This window comes from Lactuca sativa, chromosome 4 (genome assembly GCF_002870075.4).
Source record: "Lactuca sativa cultivar Salinas chromosome 4, Lsat_Salinas_v11, whole genome shotgun sequence".
Classification (NCBI taxonomy): Eukaryota; Viridiplantae; Streptophyta; class Magnoliopsida; order Asterales; family Asteraceae; genus Lactuca; species Lactuca sativa.
Window position 1 is genome coordinate 316,680,386 of NC_056626.2, and position 27,836 is coordinate 316,708,221.

The 27,836-nt window shown below is 33.2% G+C and overlaps 1 protein-coding gene across 1 annotated transcript in view; it reads right to left on the minus strand.

Moving 5' to 3' along the window:
• Positions 1–14,967: 14,967 nt before the first annotated feature.
• LOC111894866 (uncharacterized) overlaps positions 14,968–27,836 on the minus strand; it is a 34,518-nt gene continuing 21,649 nt past the window's right edge. Inside the window, exon 7 of the mRNA XM_042901439.2 lies at positions 14,968–15,123. The gene's annotated coding sequence lies outside the window, so the exon portion shown is untranslated. The remainder of the gene's footprint in view (positions 15,124–27,836) is intronic.

The following is a 27,836-nucleotide window of genomic DNA, read 5'->3' on the forward strand; positions in this document are numbered from 1 at the left end:
AACCAAATAATATTTTGTAAATAGTTAAAAGTGATAAATTATAGTGATAAATGCAAAAACCAAATTGTAATATCAGTTTAACTAAAATATTTCCTAAATATATTTATATAATCGTTAAAAATTTTCAAATAAGTAGCTTAAAATAACTTATAATAACAATATTTAAAAATAAATCTATATAAATGATTATATTGTTACCTTTAAAATCAAAAAATAATGTTTGATGTTTTAAATAATTATAATGATAGAAATTAAAACATTGAACAAATAAATTTTAAAAAATTAGTTAAAAATAACAACAACTATAAATAGTATTAAACCATATATAATATTTAATTTTATTGATGTGTAACTCGCAAGTAGAAGCCATTCAAACGATTGAAATTATGAGGTTATAATAGATGTATATATTATCATATAATTTAAAATAATCAATATATTATATCAAATTAATATACGAATTATTATATCAAATTTAACAACAACGTTAGTGTTATATTATATTATATTATATATATATATATATATATATATATATATATATATATATATATATATATTTGTAAAGAGTTCAACTATATAAGTGTTTCTGCGCATTACAATATCAACTCAAATATAAATTTCAGTTCCATTTAAAAAAAAAACTAAAGAATATTTTGTAAATAGTTAAAATTAATAAATTGTAGTGATAAAAGCACAAACTAAATTGTAATCTCAATTTAACTAAAATATTTCTTAAATATATTTTTATAATCGTTAAAAGTTTTCAAATAAGTAGCTTAAAATAAATTAAAATAACAATAGTTAAAAACAACTTTATATAAATAATTATATTGTTAGCTTTAAAATAAAAATACAATGTTTGATGTTTTAAATAATTATAATGATAGAAATTAAAACATTAAGCAAATAAATTTTAAAAAATTAATTAACAATAAAAACAACTATAAATAACATCAAATCATATATTATATTTAATTTTATTCATGTGTAACTCACGGGTAGAAGTCATTCAAACGATTGAGATTATGAAGTTATAATAAATGTATACATTATCATATGATTCAAAATAATCAATATATTATATCAATTTAGTATATATACAAATTAATTATTATATCAAATTTAACAACAACGTTATTGTTATATTTAAAAAATCATATATTTGTAAAAACTTCAACTATATAGGTGTTTCTGCGCAATGCGCGGGTATTCGTCTAGTTTGATCAATGAAAAAAAACAAATAGAGATTGGTTGATAAATCTTCAACTTTTTTGGAAACATCGAATATTCATTCAAAGGGCAGTGCTAGCAAGTAGCTGAGAGAGCAAAGGAACAGTACACAGGAAATAAGAGAAAGAACCAAAAATTATAGCAGAAAATGAGAGAATGGTGAAATACTCCGTTTGACCCAATCTTCGCATCCAAGATTACCATGGTGTTACACAAGATATATGATAAAGAAATGATGTTGTTAGTAATTTTCGACAAGGGCACACCAATTTTTTTGAAAACCTTGTTATTCATTTCCATCCAAATGTTTCGGATAAAATAGTAGAACACCATATTTAGGATCAATTTCTTCCTAGGTAGTTTTCCCAAGCAGCCACGTAATCAATGAATTCTTAATTAACATTTGAGAAATTCATGTTTTGAATACCACACCATTTAAATATCCAATCTTTTACAACCCGAGTATACCCACATGTAATGAATAGATTAACGGTTGTTTTTACCCATTGAGGCTCTCCAAATAAATACTTTTAGAGGGATCAACTTTAACCAACAAATTGATTGCCCATTGTATAAAATCAATTTTGACTCAATTAACTTTCTCATGGATTTGACAAAGTATTGCCCATTGGAGTTTAGATTGAATCTAAACCCAAACTTGGAATTTCTCGCATTTGTCAATTCACCGATATCATTGTACAATTGTAGAAGTTCACTTAGTTCAGCTGTTGCACCTCTATGTTCAAACTTCCACATCCACGAGAAACCATTGGTTGAAAACCGATACTCTAATAAGCAACATTTAACCAATTCGTTCAAATACAAGTTGGGAAATTTAACTTGAAATAGAGTTTTACCACAAGATGAATCTTTCAATAATAGAATTTTGACTCTCGATCCACGAATAAGAGTGAAGATCTCATTTCTATCAATACTAAAATCATTGATGGAATTCACCACCTTGGAAATGTTGCACCACACGTCATTTGCAGTTTTCCTAGCTATGTAGAATATCGGTTTGTTGTTCAAGTTGTGTATGCTCGTAATGACAGCTTTCCATAAACTTTCTTTCTAATTCATCAATTGTCACTGCCATTTAACTATGAGTGATGTATTTTGAGCTAGAAGAGTTCCCGCTCCAAGACCACCAACAGATTTTGGGGCGATGACTTTCGACCAATCCACCCAGTGGATTTTCTTTTTAAGTTCTCCATCCCAATTTGGCCACAACTTTATACATACACCTTATCAGACTAATTGGGTGATAATAACCCAATTTGAGCAGGTTGGATACTTTCGATACAAGGGTGATAAACAATGAGTTGCTTCCAGATGTGAGAGAATCTGTTGCTTTAAAGTGCTTGTAAAATCTTATGATATCACCTTTAAATGTTTCCCATTTCGCTTTAATGAGTTTGAAAGTGTAACCATCGGGGCCCAACGCTTTCTCCCCACCACAACTCTAAACAGCACTTTTCATTTCTTGAATTGTAAAAGAAGATTCCATGAAGGAAGATTGGTCCAAGAAGAGTTGCTTATAGTGGTTAATAAATTTAGGTCTACTGGGCCATTGCTCTTGAAATTTGGCAGCATAAAAATCGTAAGCTCGTGAAATCTATTTTCTCAATTCTTGTTATTGACATCTAGTGCCATGAAAGAACCGGGTATTTTCATGTCCGTGTGTGACCCATTGATTTTAGCCTTTTGTTGCAAGTCGATCTTAGTGAAGCGCTCAAGCTAAGTGATTTTAAGTTTATCATCCTGCTAACAAATCCGTTCTGAATCCGAGAGCACTTGAGATTCAGCAAATTTATCCAAGTTCACAACCTTACTTTTGAGTTATATCAGTTCTGCTTGTTCCTTGATTAATTCCTTTTGTCTCGATTCTCTAATAGTGTTTTTTACAAATTTACTTTTGGCTGCAAGGTAACTGTCTGGTGCACCAAACCCATGAAAAGACTCCGAAGCATTGTAGAAAATCTCGTTTAAGTCGTCTCTCATTAACCATGAATTAAAGAAACGAAATGGGGAGTGGCCAAAATCCTCATAGGATAGTTTTAGGATTAATGTAAGCCAATGAAATAAATTTTGTGTACTCGTTTTAACTTCCCAATCCAGACGACTTTGTGATATAATGGCCAAATTTACCTTGGTGATACAATGGCCACATCTCACACGATTTAAAGAGTTTAATAGCACCTGAACATATTTTACGCCTTCATATTTGATGAAGGAAAAGTATGAGCCCCCTTTGTCTTTCCTCCCTGGTATATAGATATTCACAAGCCTTCCTAATTTTTGAAAAGCATCGTTTAGCATGGCATTGGTAGTGTCTGGTTGTATGTTTGATAATAAAATGATCTGATTGTCTTCTCTGTATGTTGCTTATTCCAGTAAACCTTCGTCCATTCGCCAGCCTTGCACTCCTGACCATCCGTCTCCCTAGAGAGCATCCTCACGCCTACACACTTTTTTTTATAAATCTTCAACTTGTTCCATTATATATAGTCTAAAGATTTAATATGCATCATGAACTTACGCCTTGTTCTTAGCTAAGTCTCTGATCAAGATAGACATAAAGCATGTCAAAAATTGTCAAGATTTAGCAAGCTAACTTTATTGGAAAGTCTGTCATCATGGTTCGCAGACTGAGTTTAGACTGAACGGTGTGGGCAACCCCCACATGTTGTTGTTCTGACGTGGCGGCCCCTCAACACTGTTACCACGCCCCCCCCCCTCCCCCCCGCTATTCGTTTTCGTCCGTTATGAGGCTACTCGTTGCCATCGTAACATTTCATAACGTGTTTAACGATCAAAATTTCGACTAATATGTTAAAAAAAATTAACCTTTTTTATTTTATCTATACATCCAAACATAAAATTTTACCAAAAAAACTTTTCTCATCTTCTATCTACTTTCAACTTTCAAAAAAAACTCATTTTTCCTTTCAACCAACTATGGAGCAAAACCCGAACACCCCGTCTCCAAACACAAACACATCCATCCCAATGGGTTTCGCACAATACGGAAGTTATATGAACCTGCTCACCTCAAACTCACCCCCAATGCAATTTCCTACATCCCCTTACATGCAGCAAAACCCAAATCTTGAACAAAACCTTTTTAGTGCTTTCAGTTCCATGCAACCACCACCCACACAACCACCACCAGAAATTGTTCCGAAAACACAAGCGGGAGGCCGTCAGAAAGGGAAAGGGAAAGGGAAAGGGAAAGGGAAAGGAAAAGGAAAAGGGAAAAGGAAAGGGAAAGCAGTCGCGGATACGGAAGAAGAGCCTCCACTTTGGTGGACACCGAAGGAGGAGTATGCTTTGGTTGTGGCGTGGTGCGGGACTTCAAAGAATCCAACCATAGGAAATGATATGTGGAGAGTTGGGTTTTTGGAAGTCGTGCTCGGCAAATTCCACATGCTTATGAAGAAACAACTATATCGGAATATCGACATGCTTAGCAGCAAATAAACTCCGATCAGTCACCGGTGCACAAAGTTTAATGGGATTTTCATGAGACTAGAATCGCAAAGGCAAAGTGGTGCGAATGATTTGGATGTTTACAAAGTCGTGAGGAAACAATATCAAGTGGAAATGGGGCATGCTTTTAAGTTTCAAAAAATATGGGAGATTGTTAGGCTAGACCCAAAATGGAATAAGACGCTGACATCGGGGGAGGCACAATCAAAGAGGTCCCGCAATTCTAGTTCGTTTGACGTTTTCGACGCACAAACGAACGTCGACCTTAACACAGACACGGATGATATCCCTGATGACATCGAAGAGATCTCCCCCCACGTCAATCGGTCGGACGCAACAAAGCGAAACGTGTTCAACGTCACGCAGACGAAATTGATAGAAGAGCACAAGAGTTGGCGGAAATAAAAGCAAAGTTCAACCAACACAATCTGATTGTCCAACAAAAGGTTGATGTACAATGTGAGCACTTGAAGTTTCTTCGTAAGCAGGCTGAGAAAGATCAAATGGTGAAGGATTTAGCAATTCTCCAGACCAGTTAAGCAAATATGGGACCACGAGAAGCACTAGTGCTCCGGAAGATAAAGGAGAAAATCAAAAGACAATATTTGGATGACTAGTTGATCGGTTTTTAGTTTTTAGGACGATTGGGTTTTTTTTTCGTTCAACGTTGTGTTTTTTTTTGGTGTGTAATGTTTTTTTTAGTTTTTAATGTTATGGTTAATCTAGGAGTTAATTAAATTGCATGCTTTTTTTTATTAATCCAATATGATTAAAAAAATATAATGAAAAAAAAATCAAAAATAAATAAATTGGAAAAAACAAAAAACAAAAAAAAAAACAGAAAAAATAAATATAGAAATGATGACAAAATATAATGAAAAAAAATCAAAAATAAATAAATTGGAAAAGACAAAAAAAAATATAAAAATAAAAATAAAAATGATGACATGAAAAGTTAAAGATGTTATAACAAATTATCCATTTCCTCCATTTAGTGTTATAACACCATTTTGAAATGACATGTGAGGTGGCACGTTTTGGGTGTGATAACACCCCTTAAATAGTTTCTCACACTCACTAGTCTTAGTGAGGATGGTGGTTTTTTTCATAAAAGATGAAATTGTCCCTCATTGATTTATTGTCTTTTGAACTCATTTAAGACCAGCGAACCCAAAACTTCAGGAACCATATATGGGAGCTTATCTAAAACAAATTGCACGTTAGGGATGGATATAATAGTATTTATGGTTATACATGTCTGATTACTCAATCAATACTCGGTCTCTAAGAGGTCTTGGGTTCAATCTCACAAATACTAACATGGCTGTTAAAAAAAAAAATACTCGGTCTCATTTACTCGTTCCCCAATAATTTCTATTTTCATAATTATTATATATATATATATATATATATATATATATATATATATATATATATATATATATATATATATATATATATATATATATATATATAAACACACTAAGTGGATACCCGCTTGATGACGTGACGTTGATCAAGTAATCTAACCACATTTTAAATTGTATGTGAAGATAATAACAAAAAGAATTTGTTTTTGGCAAAAACAACCACTTAGTCCGGAATGGGTATTCCAAAAAAAAAAACAAAAACAAAAAAAAAAACTTTTTTTTTCTGAAAAAAAATATACATTTCAAACTGACATTTTGGAACTACGGACTCCTGACTGAAATTTAGAAATTCGAAAAAAAAAAAAAATTGGTATTTCCGAAACATGTCCGAAATCGGATGAATAGTTCTGGAATTTGAGAAAAAAATATTTTTTTTACTTAAATCTAATAAAAAGTTAAACAAACATAGTAAATGTGAACATATATGATATTATGACATAAAATCAAACATTTTATTGAAAAACAGTAAATTAAACACTTCGATATTTGCATTTGGGATTGGGACATAAATATAATAAATATAGAGATTTCATTGGAAAAAGATAAATTGGAAAGAAAATTTTAAAAAAAAATTGAAACATCCCCAAAATACTCCTAAAATTTTCATTTTCGAAACACTCAAAATGATACAAACAATTGTTCCAAAACCAATCACAGTATAAATATTCTCAACATCAGAGTAATCAAACAAACAATGCAGAATAAAAATCAAGGAGATGTTATGCGATCAAGTCGGGCCCTTCCCTTCGGAACCAAAAGTACCTGAAACATTTAAACCATAAAACCGTAAGCACAAAGTTTAGTGAGTTCCCCAAAATATCACATACCATATATATCACTGGGCCCAACCCTAGGGGTATATTTTAACCCATGTGAAAGCTGCGATCCAACCATAGTCTTACAATCACATTCGTTGCTACAACCTAGTTACATTCATTCCTGCCATCATCCAACCATGATCTTACATACAAGTGTTGTGATCCAACCACAGTCTCTAATACAAGTAATGTGTAACATCTAAAAGATTGCAAATAAAAATTGTGTTTTTAATTCATTCAAAAGCATTTAATAGTCATATCAAATCAACCAAAAGTATATTATAGTGAAAATAACATCATAGTACAAAATTCCAAAATCACATAATGCGGAAAACATGGGCGGATACGGTTCAATCATGTCGGACCCTTCCCTTTCGAGCTGGAAGTACCAAAAACATAACATAAATTGTAAGCACAAAGCTTAATGAGTTCCCCAAAATACAACATACCATACAGATCATAACAGCCAAAAACATAAATGGGTCTATTTCACCCCCCCCCCCCCCCTTCGGTCTCTTTCAACCAGTATTTGGTCTATTTCACCCCCTTTCGGTATCTTTCAACCAGTACTGGGTCTATTTCACCCCCTTCAACCTTTTTTAACCGGTACTGGGTCTATTTTACCCCCTTCGGTCTCTTTCAACTGGTATTAGGTCTATTTCTCCCTTTTCGGCCTCTTTCAAATGATATTGGGTCTATTTTACCCCCCCCCCCCCTTCCGTCTCATTTAACCGGTATCGAGTCTATTTCACCCCTATAGCTAAGCATACAATCATATCATCAAGAGTCACAAAGACAATAAGCATATACAGGCATAACAGTAAGTATCACAAAGACAGCTATCATCCTACACACATAATCCAGTAGGCTAAAATTGGTACCTTCGACCCACGAGTATAGTGAGGAGACTTGCCTCTCAGTCTGAAAGATCGCTAATCAGGACAATTCTCTAAATATCAGCTCTACCGGTCACCTATTCATTGGAACATGACCAAACTTAACTTATAATCAAAATACCTAAAATACCTCTAAGTCAACTTGGTCAAAAACAAGTCAATTTCGAAAAGTCAAAAAGTCAACCAAGTCAACTCAACTGAGTACTGATGGGTTTTTAGCATAACATCATTCATATGGTGTACATGCAACCCTAATTGCTTTAATCTATGTTTTTCTACATTGAACATACAACATTGAATACCAAAGCAATAAACCCTAGATCTAGCATACAATAATCGATATTAACATATAAACTAGGGTTTAGATCTTAGCTTGATTTTTGAAAGCTTAGTGCCTCAAGTGTTGCACCTCTAATGGAGTCACAAACACCATAAGCAACAAGATGACTTAGGAGAGGGAGGAAGAGCACCAAAAACGTCCAAGATCTTCTAGAGAAAGCTTAGTGATGTTTTTGGAGCCTAAAGGGTTCCTTTTATATTTAGGCTTTCAGGGTTATCAACTAGGAAACCCTAATCCATTTGCTTAGGCCTTAAGCAGCCCATAGGATCCTTCCAGAAGGACCTTGGACGATTTCTATATGGACTTTCATATAGAATTTATCCATGCTTCCTTTATGGATCCTAAGCCCAAATTTGTAACTATCATAAAATTACAATATCAATGCCCTTTATTTAATTAATCTCTTTTAGCCACAAAATTAATTCTTGACCAATATTAATTAAATAATATGATTTCTCTTTTAATATATTATTCACATAATATATTAATAAATCATAATTAATCCTCTTTATCCTTAATCCATCATATCAGTTGCTATGGTGAAGGCAACCCAAAAGGACCATGCTCATAATCGGGTCAAGTACATACCAAAATAGTTATGGACATAGACACCTAATCCAACAGTCTCCCACTTGGATAAGTCTAATAATTATTTTAAAAGTACGACTTCGGAACCTGATCAGCAATCGTAGCTTTCAAAAGCCGTTGTCAACTCTGATATTATCAGTAACGCGTCCTTTAGATAAGGGATCATATATTCCTCCATTCTAGATATCGTATAGACTGAGACATGAATTTTAATCATTCTCTCTGTCTATATGTTGTTTCCCGATTTCCGATTTATGACGACTGCCAACAGACTACAATTGAACACATCAACTTAGTCCCGGCTTGGCCAAGCGCTTTAGGGTGTCATTACTAAATCATCGAGGGGCCCACAGATATCGCTTTTATCCACTTTGGATAAAAGGAACGGATAAAATTCGAATCATATGATTGCTCTATTTACTCATCAAATCACACACAACAATATGTTTTATAACACCAAGTTACTGGTGCGTTTACGTATTATCGATGAGCAGCCGACTCGTAAACTGTAACTCATATCTCTCTGTTTCAAGAATATAAGATTTTATCGTCTCACTAATCACTCATGATAAAATCCATGAAGTGATTCAAGTGAGCTTGGGTTTAATCCAATACTCTAATCTTATTACATAAGTACTCATGAACTTTGCAGCAAACTTGTGCTATGTCTAAACACTTTAGACAATCTACAGACAGATTCATGACAATCTTCATTCAAACCTACTTCCAAAGTATTATCGATTATGTAAGTTTTGAATAATCTTATAATTCAGGAAGTCAAAACATGCAAAGTGAAACACAAGAATAATATAATTCAATATGATCTCAAACTTTTGAGTATAAATAAAACCCCTTTTATTTAGTCACCATATTGGTTACACATTATTCATTGTATAATGTTTCAGATAATCAACTTAATACTTGAATTATAACATTATCTATCCCATGCTCTAAGCATGCATACTATGTTTACATATGGTCCTTACTTTGTGAAATAGATCAATTGAATAACATTTCCAATTTCTCTCATTTCACAATTCCCAATCCTTATCACAAGTGTAAGAATACCAAATTCTTGCCACTTTTAGAATATGTTCGATTCTAACATTTTATGCAATAATCCTTTTGTAATGTCACAGCACAAAATCACAAACATTTTGCCAATGATATTACAAAGTGCTCTATTGGAGACTATTACAAGACAATTCCACAGATATGAAGTCTCACATTCAAAGTATATTTTTTGAACATTTCCATATTTACCATACGACAACTCATTCTTAATAGATACATATCTATTCATAATAATGTTGATACGGTCCATCCTTTATGATACTTCCAACTGCTCACAAGTGACCAATCATTGGTGAACCTTAGATTGTTCCTGACAGTTGTTTAATTATTTTAGTCACATCTGGTTCTGGTCCTTTTCCCTCTTAATGCCCTAGGCATTTGGAAAAATTAGAACGGTTGAATATTACAGCTTATGCAATTGATCTCATACCCGAAGCGTATTAGATACGATTCTTAACAAAGACATGATACTTTACCAGTCTCCTGCTATAATATTTCCATATATAGAATTCCCTTATGTTGAATCTTTTCAACATAAATTTTATACATGTACTTATGACTAATTATAATTTCTCGATCTAAACTTTTAGATTTTAAATGAAGTATAATATTCTCTCCCTTAATTATAGCAAAACAACTTTTCGCCCTCTGCAACTTTGCAAATTTGAAACTTTTGTTTTCTATAATTAATATTGCTACCTTGTAATACTTAAAATAATAACCATGCTCCCACTAACATGATGATTATATCCTTACCAGCATAACACTTATGCTCCCACTAGCTTCGACATGTATTCAGAAAACAACTGAACTTCTAGAATTCAATACTTGTTGACTTTCTTAACTAAAGTTCATATATTTGATACGAGATGCTTCGATAAGCCTTTATCTAACCTTCTCAACCTCATACACATTTCCTTAGATAACTCATGTGTGTGTCTAAACAATTCTAGAACTTTATAGAAATAAGTCTCGAATGTTCAAACTAATTGTCAAATCTCACAATTCAAACTATGAAGAGGGATGTTGTACTTATAATCGAATTTGAGAATGCAATTTACACAATTGCTATCTCCTTAAAATCTTCCTAATGAAAGCGTTTTCTCACGATCATTTTCATGAAGCGGAGAGAAACCTTATGACAGTTAGATTTTATGGTGTACGTGTTCCTATCCATGTGAATTTGTCATAATCATAATCAAAAGACAATGTTTGTGTCAAAACTCATATGGACCGAACCTTGTTTAATCTTAATTTCTAGCCTCATGGCAGCACGGGTGCCCACCATTGCTTCCAAGTTGTTCAGAAGCTCACCTATACCAGTCAATGCACTTTCATTGATCAAGGTGATTTGCCTTATGCAATCAAATGAGAACTCATAGAACCCACATGCATAGTTAAGTTAACTGGAATGGCACAGAAACAAGAATGTGTCAACACGATATGTTATAAACCTCAAGTCGTAGTAATTAATAATAGGTTTACTCTTGATTAGTTCTTGAAACCTTTCAAGATCTTCAAGACTCCCACTAACCTCTTGACATATAAGATTCTCTTGTCAAGAAACATTCCTCGACAAACAAATATTCAAGAGTTAGTGTAGGTTTTTATCAAGACAAACACTTCACACAATTAGTCTTAGTTGGTCTTTGTCTTATCCAAGACATCACAACTTAACAATTTTAAATGTACATGAGTGAGAAACTTTTCCACTCTACAGTTGATGAGTGTTATAAACCTACTAAAGGTGTATTACTTACTTAAGACATGTCACTCAATACACAATCTTGGAGTACAACTCTAAGACTTGATTTTGGAACGAAGTATGATTCACCTTTTGATTTAAACATTTTAACAATTTATGATTCCTCTGCTTAGAGGATCAATTTGTGATATGGTTCAATAATCACTAAGACGATCATAAAACATGATACAAAAGTACCCTCTCTTCTTTTCAGATTGGAGAAACTTTTATCTTTCTGCCTAATTGATTTTTCTTATTCGTTCTGTTATCCATTAAAACTTTTCCAATGTTTCAGAATTACACTTAATCTTGTAAGCATAACCATATATACTAAACCCTTAGTAGAATATGACGAATATCCTTTATCGTTATTTGTGGTGGACTTGACCAATACACACAATGTGTACTAGATTTCCCAGTCCTTCACTTGACTCTTTGTCAAAGAATTAGTCTTAATTTCCCAAATACAAAGTTTCTCATTCATCACACAAAGCAAGTTGTATGATTCCAAGTTTATGTCCAATTGAAACTTGGGCGATGAGAATATTTCCTTATTTGGAGAAAATCTCGACACTGCCACAAATAGTATAATTAAGAATCACATCCATATTGCTAAAAATAGAAAACATTCAAACATCAATTTTCACATTTGCCATTGCAAGGAAATATAAATAAGACAAAATCAAAATTTATTTTATTTATAAAAATTGCGGAAAAACTTTTCCTTACAATGCAAAAACAAATGAAAACTACGCTATTACATAATCCTAAGCAATCTATCATAACTCTAAGTATCAGCTCAAAAATCCGATCTTCGAATCCATGCGATCAAAATCCATTTCTCCACGATCAGACTCAGCTCACTCTTCCTTTAAGCTTTGTTTCTTTTCTTTGATCCTACAAAACATCAAAATGCAATCTTATCACATCATGTATTAAGGAATCTACGAATAGGAACTTAGTAGAGTTAGATAGTGGATTTCACCTGAAGTAGAGTCATACATCTTGACTCTCCCATCTTCGCGATCTTTCAGGTAGACACAAAAGCTTCGTAACTAATGCCCCCATCTCTTGGCAATAGAAACAAGTGGACTTCTTTGGAATAGCACACGGACAATCTTAGACTTATCCTTTCTCTTGCGTAGAGAAAACTTTTCTGGACTTCCAATGTTGCCATTGTCAATGTCCATGGAAGCATGGGAGGTTGATTTACCAGACAAATTTGCTTTACCATTGTGTCAAATCATTGTTGATTCAACATCAATAAGTAAATAAGTCAAATCAATGAGGGTCACGTCGTGATCTATCATATATTACTCTTTAATTAACTCACTATATGAGTCAAGAAGTGACTGAAGAACCTAGTCAATAGCCAACTTCCTTGGGAACACAACACCCAACATTTCCAACTTGTCAATGTGTGACTTCATCTTCAAGATGTGTGCACACACAGACTTCCCATCTTCATGTCTTTTTGCCAATAGGGCTTGAGTGATTTTGAACTTTCTATGCCTTCGAACTTGTGGGTCAGGGAGAACTATTGGAGGAGTTAGAGGAAGTGAAGCATAATTCTCATTTCCATGATCTAATCATGGAACATCATCTTCACGTGGAAAGCTTTTTTCAAAAGGTTTTGGAAGACCATAGTTGTTAGATTTTGACATCTGCAAAACGGGAGAAATTCAAGTTTAGTTGATCGGGTCCTTAATAAAACACCCAAATGATATATTAAGGCTAGGACCCAACACAATATTCTACAAATTGGAAGTGGGATGTCGTAATCTAATTTGCAGAACATTTGAAGGTAGGTAAATGACGATTTACCAGTTTCCACCATAAAAAACGAAAAGGAAATTTAAGTTTTAAATGAACTAAAACTCCTAGATATTTTGAAATTCATTGAACTTTTCAATTGCATGTTTAATCTCGATTGTGTCCTTCATGTTTGTGACTGGGATGCCGAGGATCACAAACAAGGTGTGGATAACCATGCAAAGTAGATTGGTACTCTCAAAGATGTCATCACCTAATCAATGTACCGGTTAACCACACACGGTCCATTGATCTATGATAATCTACGAGATACCCATTGCCATCCTTAATTGGTCCCATATTAGTGTGTGAGAACAAGGACGATCTGATGCGCAGGGACAGGGTTTGAAAACTCAAACCTTGAATGAATGCTTAAGATCAATGTCTGCTTACCGATTAATGTTCTAGTCAAGACTGGAAAGACCATTCAAGTCTGAGTTAATGCAATCAACAAAGTATTCAAGATATTTAATGAAGAGAGAAGATAATGATCAAGGAAAAGTTAATAAATGAAGAACAAGAAAAATGTTTGAGAGAATATTCATAAAAAATGAAGTAACTTGGATATTGCTAAAATGAGTGAATGATATGTCTCTTGATTTAACATTGAAATCTCCTATAAATAGGAGTACATGAAACATGGTACTAACCAATTACAATGAAAGAACTGGATAAAAGAGTTACATCTAACACTCTGGATATTACATATGACAAGTTAAATCAAACAAAAGACAAATACAATTAATGCAAGAGACAAAACATAGATTCCGGATCAACAAACATTCCAGACATAAAGTCCATTCCGGAATGCCTTCACTTCCAATCTTCACATTACAAACAAATCTTCACGTCCGGGCCAAAACAGATCCCGGACCAATCTTCACTTCGGAACACCAGCTGACTTCGTAATTAACATAGGAACTTAGGATTGCTAGACGTTCACTTTCAGGTTCCAACAATCTCCCCCTAAGTGAACTTAGCAATCAAGTCAGCTTAGATAGCTTCTTCCTTGATGAAAGTGTAGGCTCTGAACAACCATTCTCGGACTTCAATGTACCAGGTCAGCTGACTTACAAACTTTGCTTTGACCTGTTTCGGAGCTTCAGACTTGGATGCACGATTGATGAACTTCTGAAGAGCTTTGGTAGGAACCAGGTGTTTGTCAAGGACTCTGAAAAAGTCCTTCTTTTTTGTCTTCTTTGTTGTGTAAACAAACCCTAGAACCGGTTCCTCAATTGGACCATCTGCAAGCAGTTCAGCCTCAGGAAGCACAAAGTTGGTTTCCGCAACAAAGTCTTCAGTTCCGTATAAGTGAGCCAACTAGAAGTCGTATCTACAAAATTTCGGGACATAGTCTTTGAGGAAGCTCAGAGCAGCATGGTAAGCTCCCATACTGATATCATCGTTTTGGAGTCCTCAAAAGTGAGCAACTAATGTGAGAATGTCATTCGGATTTGTCACACCCCCAAACCAGAACGGCGGAATCGTTCGAGGGCAGATGACTTCATGTAGTATCATAACAACTGAATATTTGTCAAGAAAGTAAACACAACCATCATAAATATAATTTAAAAAGTTACATAATTTCATGTAGTACATGTTTCAAAATAAATTACAATGTGATGTCAAAATGAGTTTTGAACTTGCCGTCTTAGCGTCCCTTCTACAAAAGTTGATGTTTACCTGTATTAATGAATCCCTGAGAAACACAAGTAGTTTTGAAAAAGTGTCAACAATTAAGTTGGTGAGTTCATAAGCGTTTTTTTATTAGAATTATATGTCTTTCTGTATAACTGAGTTTGTTTCTAGAAAATCCAATATTTTTCATAAATGTGTAGTAGTTGAAAGTTCCAAAGAGTGAAATGCATAAGTATTATCCATAGATAAAATAGTGTAGTAGATTTATATTTGTATATATATATATATATATATATATATATATATATATATATATATATGTATATATATACATATATATACATACATATATATATATATATATATATATATATATATATATATATATATATATATATCACTAAGGCATTTGATAGCCCCGTAAATCAAAATGTTTTAACACTCCATGTGAGTTTTATAATCGTGCTATTGACCTGGACTGCCTGTAACAACGTTCTTCGGGCGTTGCAGTGTTATGACGTTTGTCTCTCTTTGGGGATGCCAAATTTTGAAGAAATAAGTTCTTATTCTCCTTATTTCTCTTTCATTTGATACTAGACAAAAGTCTTTTAGTTGCTTCACCTGAGAATATATATTTCTAAGGCTTATGAACAACTAATACAAGAATATACTAGTATGTTTTGATGGTTCTACTCTTACTTGGTGGATACTTATAGAGAGCTCTTAATTTAGGCTTAATGTCATCTTCATCAACTTCCAGCCTCCCATGAGGATCAAAGTCTTCAAAGGTTGTTATGCTTTTCTCTTTTATGGTTGTTTTAATCTTGCTAAGTCTTGCAAAATGATCCTTGGTGGGAATAAAACTAGTTTTATTTTTGCTCAAATCTTAAGTCTTCTGTTGCATTGTTTATGTTTCTGAAACAATTTTTGAATAAAAACCCAACAATTTGTATCAGAGCCATTTTTGCAAGATTAGTTAGATTATTTGTTAAGTTGATGAAATCTTTGTTTTTGGAAAACATTGATGGTCTTCTCTTTGCAGGAAAAATCCATATATATTTCCTTTGACAACTTTAAAATGTTTATAATTTTTATTTTTGACAAAAAGCTTACATGCATCTTTTTAGTCATAAAATTTGTCTTAGAAAAACAAAGAGTTGTTGTATATAATTTAAGTATATAATTTTGTATGATGTGCATAAACTAGCCATGGACCTTTGTGTTGTTGAATGTGTTGATTTGTTTAAAATTGTCGTAATTATTTATTTATTCATATGGTATGTAATAGTTAAATATATAGTTTTCATTTGTTAATATTTGTAAGTAATATATTAGTTTTAGAAATAGTTTATTTTTATAAAAATATAACAAGAATGAAGATAGTGACCATTTTGAAGATAAATAGTTTATAAACTTGATTTTATTAAAGTTTCTTAAATTTATAAAATTATTTTTATAAACTTGTTACAAAGTGTTAAAGCAAGTGGGAGCACATGAAGATTACACAAGATGAAGGTCCCTTATGTCCCTTTAGGAATGGACTTAATATTTTTTGTGATGGCTCACAAAAATATTATTAGTTTATGGCTTGGTTATGCACATATGTTATAATTGTTATGCATGCTTATGTTGTCTAATGTTTATGTTAGTATTATTATGTTATGGTTGATAAATTAGTTTTTCAAATGCAAAATAATATTTTGAACATAAATAAACAACACAAAGGAGTTTGTTTTTAATGAAATTTACCTTTTAACATAAGATGGTAAAATTAGTTTTAAAAATAAAACAAGTTTTATCAATAAAACTAGTAACCGCTAAAATTTCGGGATTAAAATTGTATAAGATTGAAATAGAGATTTGTAAAGTTATCAAACTCCAAACCTTAATTTATAAAAGGAAGTTTTATTAAAAGGTTTACAAATGCTCTAAAGCGCTCAAACATCGACTTAATACGTCAATTTTATAAAATCGGGTTTTATAAAGGAACATTGTTAAAATGTGATTTTTTCATAAAATAAGATTTTTAAAGTATACCATGGTTTATTGGATGCATACAATAACCATGATATAATATGTTTTTCAAAACTAGAATTATTAAAACATCAAAGACCTCTTACAAACCTCAAATTTATGCAATATTTTTTTAAGAAAACTCGTACATCTCTTGTATGCACTAGTGGGATAAAGGTCACCTAACCGCTTAGTGTTATCTTTTGATGTCTGGGGTGTCTAGCGAAAACATCTATTTACATGACTGGTCGATTATACTGTAAGGCAAAACTGGGGTGTTACATGCTTGATGAATGTTTCATTTTGATTCTTGTTGGTCTGATCATCTAGCTAGGGTTTAATCATTCTAGTTAATCAGTTTTTGAAATCTGTAATTGTTTTGTCAGCCTAGTAATAAGTGACAAGTAATAAATCGATCCTATGTTTGGATTTGAATTTATTATAAACTGAAATTTCATATCTTTAAGCTTCCGAGCTTGTGAGAAGTATTAGATATTGCTAGGAATTTTACATAGATCTTAATGCAGCTTTTCTGATTTGATTAAGAGCATGTTTAATTAAATTAGTAAAAAGTTAGGGTTAACTGAAGAGCTTGTTTTGGTTAATTAGTTAGGTAAAATAGAATTTACTAGAGCTTGTTATTTCTTCTCAGTACCAGCTTAAATTGAACGCATTTGAAATAATCGAGTCTGGGTTGACTGCATGATTAGGAAAGTCGTAGCATAATTGAATTCATTTTTATTACTGAATTTTATTTTAGGTTATTTCACTGTATTTTTAGTCTTTAGTTAATAATTAAAAAAAAACCCCCATTTTTATATTTTCTGTTTTATGACTAGAATGTGTCTTATGCAAAGAGGCATTGACTGTTAGGTTGTGTCTCTGAGGATTCGACCATGCTTCCCTGTGTTACCCAATAGTGCAACAAAGCAGTGAAATTTTATTTGCTTAAATCGTGCATGAAATTGGTTTAACAGTGTGTTTTTTGGTGGCATTGTACCACAGGGAAAAAAACCCAATGGATTCAGAGATTGAGAGAGAGAGAAAGAAGAAAATAGTGGTGGTTAAGGGATTGTTATCTCTTGGCTTCGTTTCTTGAATTGGAAAAACCAGTTTTTGAATCAAATAATCTGAAAGAAAACATTAGTAATAAACACAGTGGTTGACGCTCAAGTTGGACTCGATTCCCTTAAACGCAGTGTACTGCCAGATATGGCTACTTGCCTGAAATAATCGTCGGAAATAGTTGCAGAGAAGAGGAGGAAGAAGATGAGTATATGCATTTGTGTGTCAAATGAGGTAGCAGTTGTCCGCTTTTATACTGGTTTGTAGGAATTGAGTGTGTCAATAAATGCTATTAATTGCACAATGGATGCGCAATAAATGCACCAGTTACCAAAATTCAAAACCAAGGACCAAAACTGTAAAGTTTATCAAAAACGAGGGTTGTGTATTCCCGATTTTTCGGAGCTGCATTCGTATCCGCAGGTTGCACCTACGCACAAGTTCGATGAATTTAGCCTACGAAATCAAAGATCCCTCCCCCCCCCCCTGCACGCGGTTAGGAGTTGGAGTAAAACCATAGACACAAGCTTGTAAGCCTATCATACATTCAAGCTTATAAACTTACTTGAGTTTAGTCTTTCTACCAATGTGGAAATCATTCCCACATCCACTTCACTTGCTAACTTTTATTCTCAAATACCCAACTTTGAGTATCGATATCTCATTCACATATAATCCATTTTGGACGTACGACATATCATTTCAAAGTTCTTACAGAGTAGAACACAAACCCACTTTAAGTTAATTATATATACAACATATGTATATATTTATATATGTCCTTAGTAAAAATATAAATATTTATACTAAAATTTCCAATAATCCCCCACATCAATGGAGATCTATCTCTACATATCAAATTTCCAAACGAAATTTTCAACAGTTGAATCCTGCATAGGATAGGTAGGTGTTATCTTTTGAACCCTCGCTTAAGAATTATACTTAATCTCCGAGCAGTCAGTAGATCTCGTTGTCTTTGAACTGAGCTGCCATTTGTGTAGACAAAAATATAATTCTCACAAGACTCTCCCTGACAATGGTGTATCCTCTAGACGTGTTCGTTTTGGTCATGAACACTAACCTGGTTCTCCAAGAGCTTTAGGAATTATACCCCCATAATTCCCTTAGAAGCGACCCCACTTCTCTCTCACATAGGTGATTCCAAAATCATTAAAACCTTTTGTTTAGCCTCATTTTTCACTACATATAGGAATGGACTAGGAAGTAATGTTAACTCCCCCCACAGTGACCTGCCTCACTCATACAACTAGGTTGTCCTTTTGAACCCACATCTTGGGATCTGCAGTCTTCTAGGTAAGGTTTCTTTCGTATGAATTTATTCATTCAAGGGCTTTAGTCTCATTCCTCTTGACGACTTATAAACTACATCTCTACTTAAGCCTTTTGTATGCGCATCCACAATGTTATCCTTTGACTTAACCCAATCAACTGTGATAACACCCCTAGAGATTAGTTGTCATATCGTTTTATGTCTGTCTAATGTGCCTTGATTTCCCATTATACATTGTACTTTGAGCTCTACCAATTTCCAATTGATTATCACAATGTATACATATGGCCGTTACCAGCTTTAGCCATTCTGGAATGTCCTCTACATATTGACGTAGCCACGCCGCCTCTTCAGCCGAATATCTAAGGCGATAAATTTAGATTCCATTGTAGATCTGGATATAACCATTTTCTTGGACGATTTCCAAGCTATAGCAGCACCTCCAAGTGAAAACACATATCCACTTGTAGATCTGGAATCTTTAATGTCAGATATCCAATTTGCATCAGTGTACCCTTCGATAACTGTTGGATGTCTACCATAATGTAGTCCATATTCTAGTGTGTATCTCACATACCTTAGCAACCTAGTAATACTCTTCCAGTGTTCATAACTGGGTTTACTAGTATATCCACTTAGTCTGCTCACAACATATGTTAAGTTAGGTCTGGTACAACTCATTAGATACATCAGATTGTCAATAATTCTTGAATATTCCACTTGATTAACACTCTCAACTCTATTTTGACGTAGATGTTAACTAGTGTCAATTGGAGTTCTAGCTATTTTAGTATCTCCCTTAGCAAATTTTTCAAGAATCTTATCCATATAGTGTGTTTGACTTAAAATCAAACCATTATGGGTTCTTGTGATCTTGAATCCAAGAATCACATCCGCTAAACCCATATCTTTCATGTCGAACTTGGATTTCAACATATCATTCGTGGATATTATCATCCTGTTATCACTACCAATGATAAGAATATCATCAACATATAAACACAAGATGACATAACCATGAGTGGTGTTTTTCACATAGCTACACTTATCACACTCATTGATTCTAAAACCACTTTCTATCATGACTAGATCAAACTTTTGATGCCATTGTTTTGGAGCTTGTTTTAATCTATATAGAAACTTAACAAGTTTACAAACCTTGTTCTCCTATCCCAAGGCAAAGAATCCGTCAAGTTGCTCCATATAAATTTTTTATTCCAACTCCCCATTTAGAAAGCAGTTTTCACATCCATTTGATGAACTTGCAAGTTTCTAATGGTTGCAATGGAAAGAACTAATCTAATGGATGTTGTTCATGTTACCGGCGAATACGTATCAAAGTAATCTAGACCTTCCTTTTGTGTATAACCTTTTATTACTAGTTTTGCCTTGTATTTATTAATATTGCCATCAAGTTTCATCTTTCTATTAAAAATCCAACGGTAACCAAGTGGCTTGCTACCTGGAGGTAGATCCACTAGTTCCCACGTATGATTTTGTAAGATAGATTCTACCTTATTTTTGATGGCTTCTTTCCATTGAGTTCCCTTAGAAAAAGTAACCGCCACTTGGTAAGTTTTGGGTTCACTTTCCACCACATAGGTGTAAAAATCGTCACCAAACGATTTCAACTCTATCCCTCTTACTTCTTCTGAGTTCTATCTCTTCTTCCTCGGATTAAGCTTGTTCGCCCTCTCGAACAGCTTCGTTGTTTGGTAAAAATGGGCTTTCAACCTCCTTGTTCAAACAAGGAGATACATCTTTAAAGAATGAAGCATTCCTTGATTCCATTATTGTATTCTTGTGTATCTCAGGATTCTTAGAATCATGCACAAGAAACAGATATGCACTACTGTTTTGTGCATATCCAATGAATACACAATCCACTGTTTTAGGACCTAACTTTGTACCTTAGGCGATGGTACAACAACTTCGGCTAGGCAACCCCACACTCATAAGTACTTATATGATGTCTTTCTTCCTATCTAAAGTTCATATGGTGTTTCATCCTTTTCTTTGTGAGGTATCTTATTTAAAAGATAGTTAGCCGACAAAATAGATTCCCCCCACATTGACTGGTTTACACCATAACTAATTAGCATGGCATTAACCATCTCTTTCAAGGTACAATTCTTTCTTTCAGCAATGCCATTAGATTGAGGTGAATAGGGTGATGTGAATTCATGACGAATTCCATTTTGGGCACAAAATTCAGCATATGGAGAAACATATTATCTACCCCTATCACTTCTAACTACTTTGATTTTCTTGTTGAGTTGATTCTCAACTTCCTTTTTGTACAAGACAAACGTGTCCATTTCTTCATCTTTACTCTTAGTAGCAATATTTCGTGAAAACGTAATGAAGTATTTGTTCCTAGCTAGAGTAGAAATTGATTTCAAATCACACACATCAGTGTGAATTAAATCAAGAGGTTCGGCGTTTCTTTTGATTGTTTGGATAGATAATCTAGTTTGTTTGGCTTCAACACATATGGGACATTTGTGATTTGAGTCAATATTAAATTTTGGTATGTAGTCTAGTTTAACTAGACGTTTAATAGAATTATAATTTACATGTCCTAAACAACCATGTCAGACATTTGAACACTCAAGCATATAATCTTTATTCATTTCATTTTAACACCATTACATTCATTTTGTACATGCCATTCACGGCATATCCTTTTCCCACAAACATACCATTCTTGGACAAAACAAACTTGTCCGACTCAAACACAAGCTTAAATCCAAACTAATTCAACAAACCACCCGACACTAGATTCTTACGAAGTTGTGGAAGATACAAAACATCCCTAATCTTCACATATTTCCCCGATGTCATTTTGAGAACGACATCACCAACACCTTTGATATCCACGGTAGCTGCATTTCCCATGTTGAGTTTTTCACCATCTTCAACTTCCTTGTAGGTGTTGAAAATACTCTTTTCATGAAACACATGACGAGTAGCCCCCGTTTCAATCCTCCACTCCTTTGAATTAGTATTCATGAGATTCACCTCCGAGACCATGGCCGTGAGATCAGTTATCAAGGCCACCAACTCCATGTCGTTATTCACCATGTTTGTTTCACGGTTCTCCCATTTGGGTTGTGGGCACTCCAAAGCCTTATGACCTGGTTGGCTGCATTTGTAGCACTTGAACTTCTTCTTGAAAGTTCCTGCCTTGGGGCCTAGGTTCTTGCCCTTTCCTTTCCCTTTGGGATCTCCTTTGCCTTTGTTCTTGGAAGTTTGACCAGCTTCCACCACATGAACCTTAGATGGTTCAACATCACCACCTTTCTTCAAAGCCATTCAATTGTCTTCTTCAATGCGAAGACGCACCACCAGTTTCCTCCACAGTAAACGAAATGATATTAAAGAAGAAATTGACACACACTCGATTCAGAAAAAACAAAAGAACAGAAAGAAACGAAAATAAAGATGAAAATATGTTTAAGATTGTTATCTCTTGGCTCCGTATCTTGAATCGGAAAAACCAGTTTTGGAATCGAATAATCTGAAAGAAAAATGTTAGTAATAAACACAGTGGATGAGGCTCGATTTGGACTCGATTCCCTTTAAATAGATTCGTCGTCTGTTCGCAGGGTACAACAACCGAAACAGTGTTTACTGTCGGATATGGCTACTTGTCTAAAAGAATCATCAAAAATCGTTGCAAAGAAGAAGAGGAAGAAGATGATTATATGCATACGTGTGTCAAATGAGATAGCAGTGGTCCACTTTTATACTGGTTTGTAATGGCAAAAAATCAATCCGTAAAAAGGTCAAACCCCTTGCACTGGTACTATGATCCGTGCAGTAAATGGATCTTATTTTAATGTATTTATACTTTAAGACTATTATTAAATGGTAATACTTTAAAAGTATTATTAAGTGGTACTGGAGTATGTAATAAATTAATTGGTGAGTTTACGACAGAATGAAGAGTTTGATAAGTTAAGCACCGGATATCTCTCTTTAACTCCTCCAGAGCATCAAATTTTGGGTAATGTTATTTTTCAAAAATATAATACCTTTGATTTTTTAGTAATCATGATACATTTTGTCGGCATAGATTGGTCACTAGAAACTTATTGTAAGCACATTGATTTTATGGGTAAACGTACATTGCATTTATTTGTAAAGTAAGTAAAGTATGTTGTTATTTTTTGCCCTTTGACATTGATAAATTAAAATAAAGTTAAGTATGTTGGTATTACTTGCACTTAGGTATTTATTTTTACAATATTATTTACATTTTCCGTTTTTATATATTTTGCATTCCTTATCGATTGATTTCTTGCGTTTTTTATGGAAGGCTCATGGTTGTTCTTTTTAACCAAAAAAAAAAAAACACCGTCACAAGGGAAGTCCGGGCATATCTCCTAGTTACAACTAAAAAACACATTCGCCTACATTGTAGAAGGTATCACCGAAGAACGAGTAAACCCTTCCTACTTTGGCACTATCTCGTGTCGCACTGTCTCACTCTCGCACACTCGCCAAATTACCGCTGTCCAGTCTTCTTGTCACCATTCACACTTGCATTCTCCACTCCAAAATGCAAAAAATTCACCGGTGGTAGAGTCAAGAGAGCTTTCTTTATTCTCTTCTAAGGTAAAAAAGAAAGAGAAATTGAGTAACCCCTTTGATTTTAAAAGAAGCTAATCATGCTGCTTATGATTTTCGATATTTGTGCTCTTGTATTTTCTAGGGGTGTAAGTGAGTCGAGCTACTCGTGAGCTATTCGGGATCGACTCGTTAAAAGCTCGACTCGAGATGGAATTAAACGAGCCCGAGCCAAGCTCGAGCCTAGATTTGAGGCTCATTTACTAAACGAACTTGAGCCGAGCTTCAATTAATGGGGCTCGCGAGCTTAAACAAGCCTCTCTCTCTCTCTCTCTCTCTCTATATATATATATATATATATATATATATATATATATATATATATATATATATATACACACACACACACACACACACACATATATATATATATATATATATATATATATATATATATATATATATATATATATATATATATATATGTGTGTGTGTGTGTGTGTATATACATAGAGGCTCGTTTAGGCTCGATTAGGCTCGCGAGCCCACTAAATTGTTCATGAGCCGAGCTCGAGCTTCATTTTAAGGCTCGAATCGAGCTCGAGCTTCCTCAAATTAAACGAGCCGAGCTCGAGCTTGGTCAGGCTCGGGCTCGGCTCGACTCGTTTACACCCCTAGTATTTTCAAGACATTTTGCGTGATGTCGTCCATTTACTTGAGTTCTTTGTTTTCTTTAGTTGCTTCAATAGTTAATATAATTGTTAAAGAAATTGAAACATGTAACAAATTATTTTAATTATATGGTTTGTATTCATCATAGGTATAATACTGAATATATATTGACCGCATATTCTTTTGTTTTTTAGATACGCTACTATTTTTGAATTCCATAATTAAGCAAATTGTTGCGCTCTGCAAATCTATGATCCAAGAATTAAAAACAATGTAATTCTTAACTCTTTGTTATATACTAGTTTATAACCTGTGGAAACCACGGTTAAAAAATTAATTAAACTTTCATAGTAAATATTTAAAATTATTAATCAATTATTTTAAATAAATTATTAACTAAGACATATTTTTTTAGTTATATAAAATTTTAATAGTTGGTTTAAATAAATACGTGACATTATATCACTTTATAACCTGTATTAGTTTTATTTTAATTTTTATTCTAATATTATTAATTTAATGTAATTGGAATGGGAAATTTAAAATTTGAACTTGAGAATCAATAGGATGACAAATGACATGACATTAATTATGAATTCTAATAAGATGACACACGGTAAAAAAAAAAAAAGAATAAAGCTATTTTTTATTAGAATAAGAAGATTTAACTTTTGTGTAACGTGTAGTGGTTATTTGGCTTCTCATAACCAAAAGAACATATTTGTGACCTTCATTGTATTAATGTGTAATGGTTATTTGGCTTCTCATAGCCAAAAGAAGATATTTATGACCATCATTGTATTAATGATACTATTATTGAAGGTTTTAATAATACATGCTTACAACTGTAAATGAATAGTAATATAAATGAATAGTAATATCAAAAGGCAATTAACAATCGAACCAACAATATTAATTCTAGGTTTGCTCTCATTATTCTAAAATCCTCACTCTCCCCGAGACTAAATATGTATACTACAAAAATATAACAATAATAGAAAAACAATTAATAGGTTCATATTTTATAACTAACTAGGGTTTAGACTATCCGTGCGTTGCTGCGGAAGATCTGGTATGTTAAAAAATGTAGTTTGACACCATATATACCATTGAGATAATTAAATCATGTAAAGTGGAACACAAAAATATCAAAATAAAATATGGATACAAACAATTGACTTGAAAGTGTATCTTTAAGAAATTAATAAAAAAATGATTATTAAAAAATTATATAAGGGGTCAAATTGTAACTTTAAAATATAGTATGGAATCAAATTATAATATATAAAATACTAATAATTTAATTTTAAAATTATAATGGGTGAAAACTGTTGAATAAAAATTAATTAAGGAGAAAGAATATAAATATATATAAATTTTAAAACTATAAGGATAAAAATTGTTATATCAAAATTAGTTCAGGGTACAAAATATAAAAGCAAATAAAAGTAAAGGGTGAAAAATGTAAAAAGAACCGTAAGTATGAAAACTTAAAAAATGAGTATGCTTACGGGAATGAACAGTGAATTGTCTCACATACCTATTTTGGTAATTAATATATATATATATAATATGAAATCTATACTTTTATGAAATTTCTACATTATGTATTACTAACTTTAAGTTTTTCATATTTATATTTTTATAAAATTAATTAAGCTTTATATTTTATTGTTACAAAGTTGCTAATTATTTATCCATCAATTTTCTATATGTTATTACAATTTATTTAAATAGCATATAAAATTATGGTTAATGTCACTTTTATACAACAAAGTCAATACGTCGTTGTTTAAGCCATTTATTTTATACTAAATTACACATTCCATCCATGTGTTCTATTATAAGTTAGAGCTCTAGTCAAGGATGTTTCTTATTTACCTTGATGGGAGTGTTGTTTGTATTAAACATTAGCATTTGTTAGGTTATGCGAAGTGGTCTTCATTTGCCTAGTTGGCATTTGGCACACCGTGCCATGTCCTCCACATGGCAAAAATGGCAAGTATTTCGGCAATAAGTTATCAAGCATTCTCCCCCATTTCACCCATTTGACTTTTTGACCAACCAATCACAATGCTTTTTTGATTTTTTATTTTTTTTCAATTTTTTTTAACATGGCAAAAATGGCAACCCACGCCCAGTAAATTGCAAAATTTTGAAGAAGTGTGGTAAATCCTACGTGGATCATGACAAACTTGACACCACTACCTACAGCCTTAAACACCATCATAATCTTTACCGTCCTTTAATGTTAAATGAGATTGTTGATTGGAATAGAAAGAAAAGTAAAAAGCTCACAATCTTTATAGCGGATTTTGAAATAGCGCACAACTCTCTAAGGTGCGGACATTTGGAGATTGTTATGGGGTTTTTTCTTTTCTTTTTTTGGCAGGGTGGGGGTGTTTTGCCGAATTAGATTGCCTGGGTGTATGGATGTTTGAATTCGGCTAAGTCGGCTTTGTTTGTGGTGGTTAATGGTAGTCCGACTTGTGGTAGTCCGATTAGAAATGAGTTTAAGACAACGAGATCTTCTTTCTTGTTTCTTTTCACTATGGCCATGGAAGGTATACATGTTGCAATTAAAGATGTGGTTGCTAATGGGTGCATTCAAAGAGCTTTGGTTCTAAAGGATAACTTTACTATTCGTCACCTTTTTTTATGAAGGTGGAGCGCTGTTTCTTGGCGAGTGCCATAAAAGAACACGAGGAATGGTGTGCGTCTTTTGAGATGCTTTTACTTGGTGTGCAGGTTGAAGATTCGTATTCCAAAGTCTAACGTGCATATAGCACAGGGGTTAATTGAGAGACGAAATCATGAACGAGGTGTTGATCATAGGATGTTCCCAACAAAATTAGCATTTGCTTATTTAGTATTGTTGTTTGGGGTTAAGATGTATAGGGTTGAAGGTCGGAAGAATATTATTGACAAATTCAATAACAAATTGTCTAAAAGGGAAGTAAAAATGCTCTTGATTGGTGGTCGCACTACCCTTTGAAAAGTATGTTGGGTAGTCTTGGGATTTACTTTATGTAATTTTTTAAGATACCGATAAAGTGCTCAAATTAAATGGGACAATATAAAAACATGGGAAAATGTCTTAAAATGACAACCAATAAAACTTAATTTGCTCTTTAAGTCACTAAACTTTTAATTGTATCCAA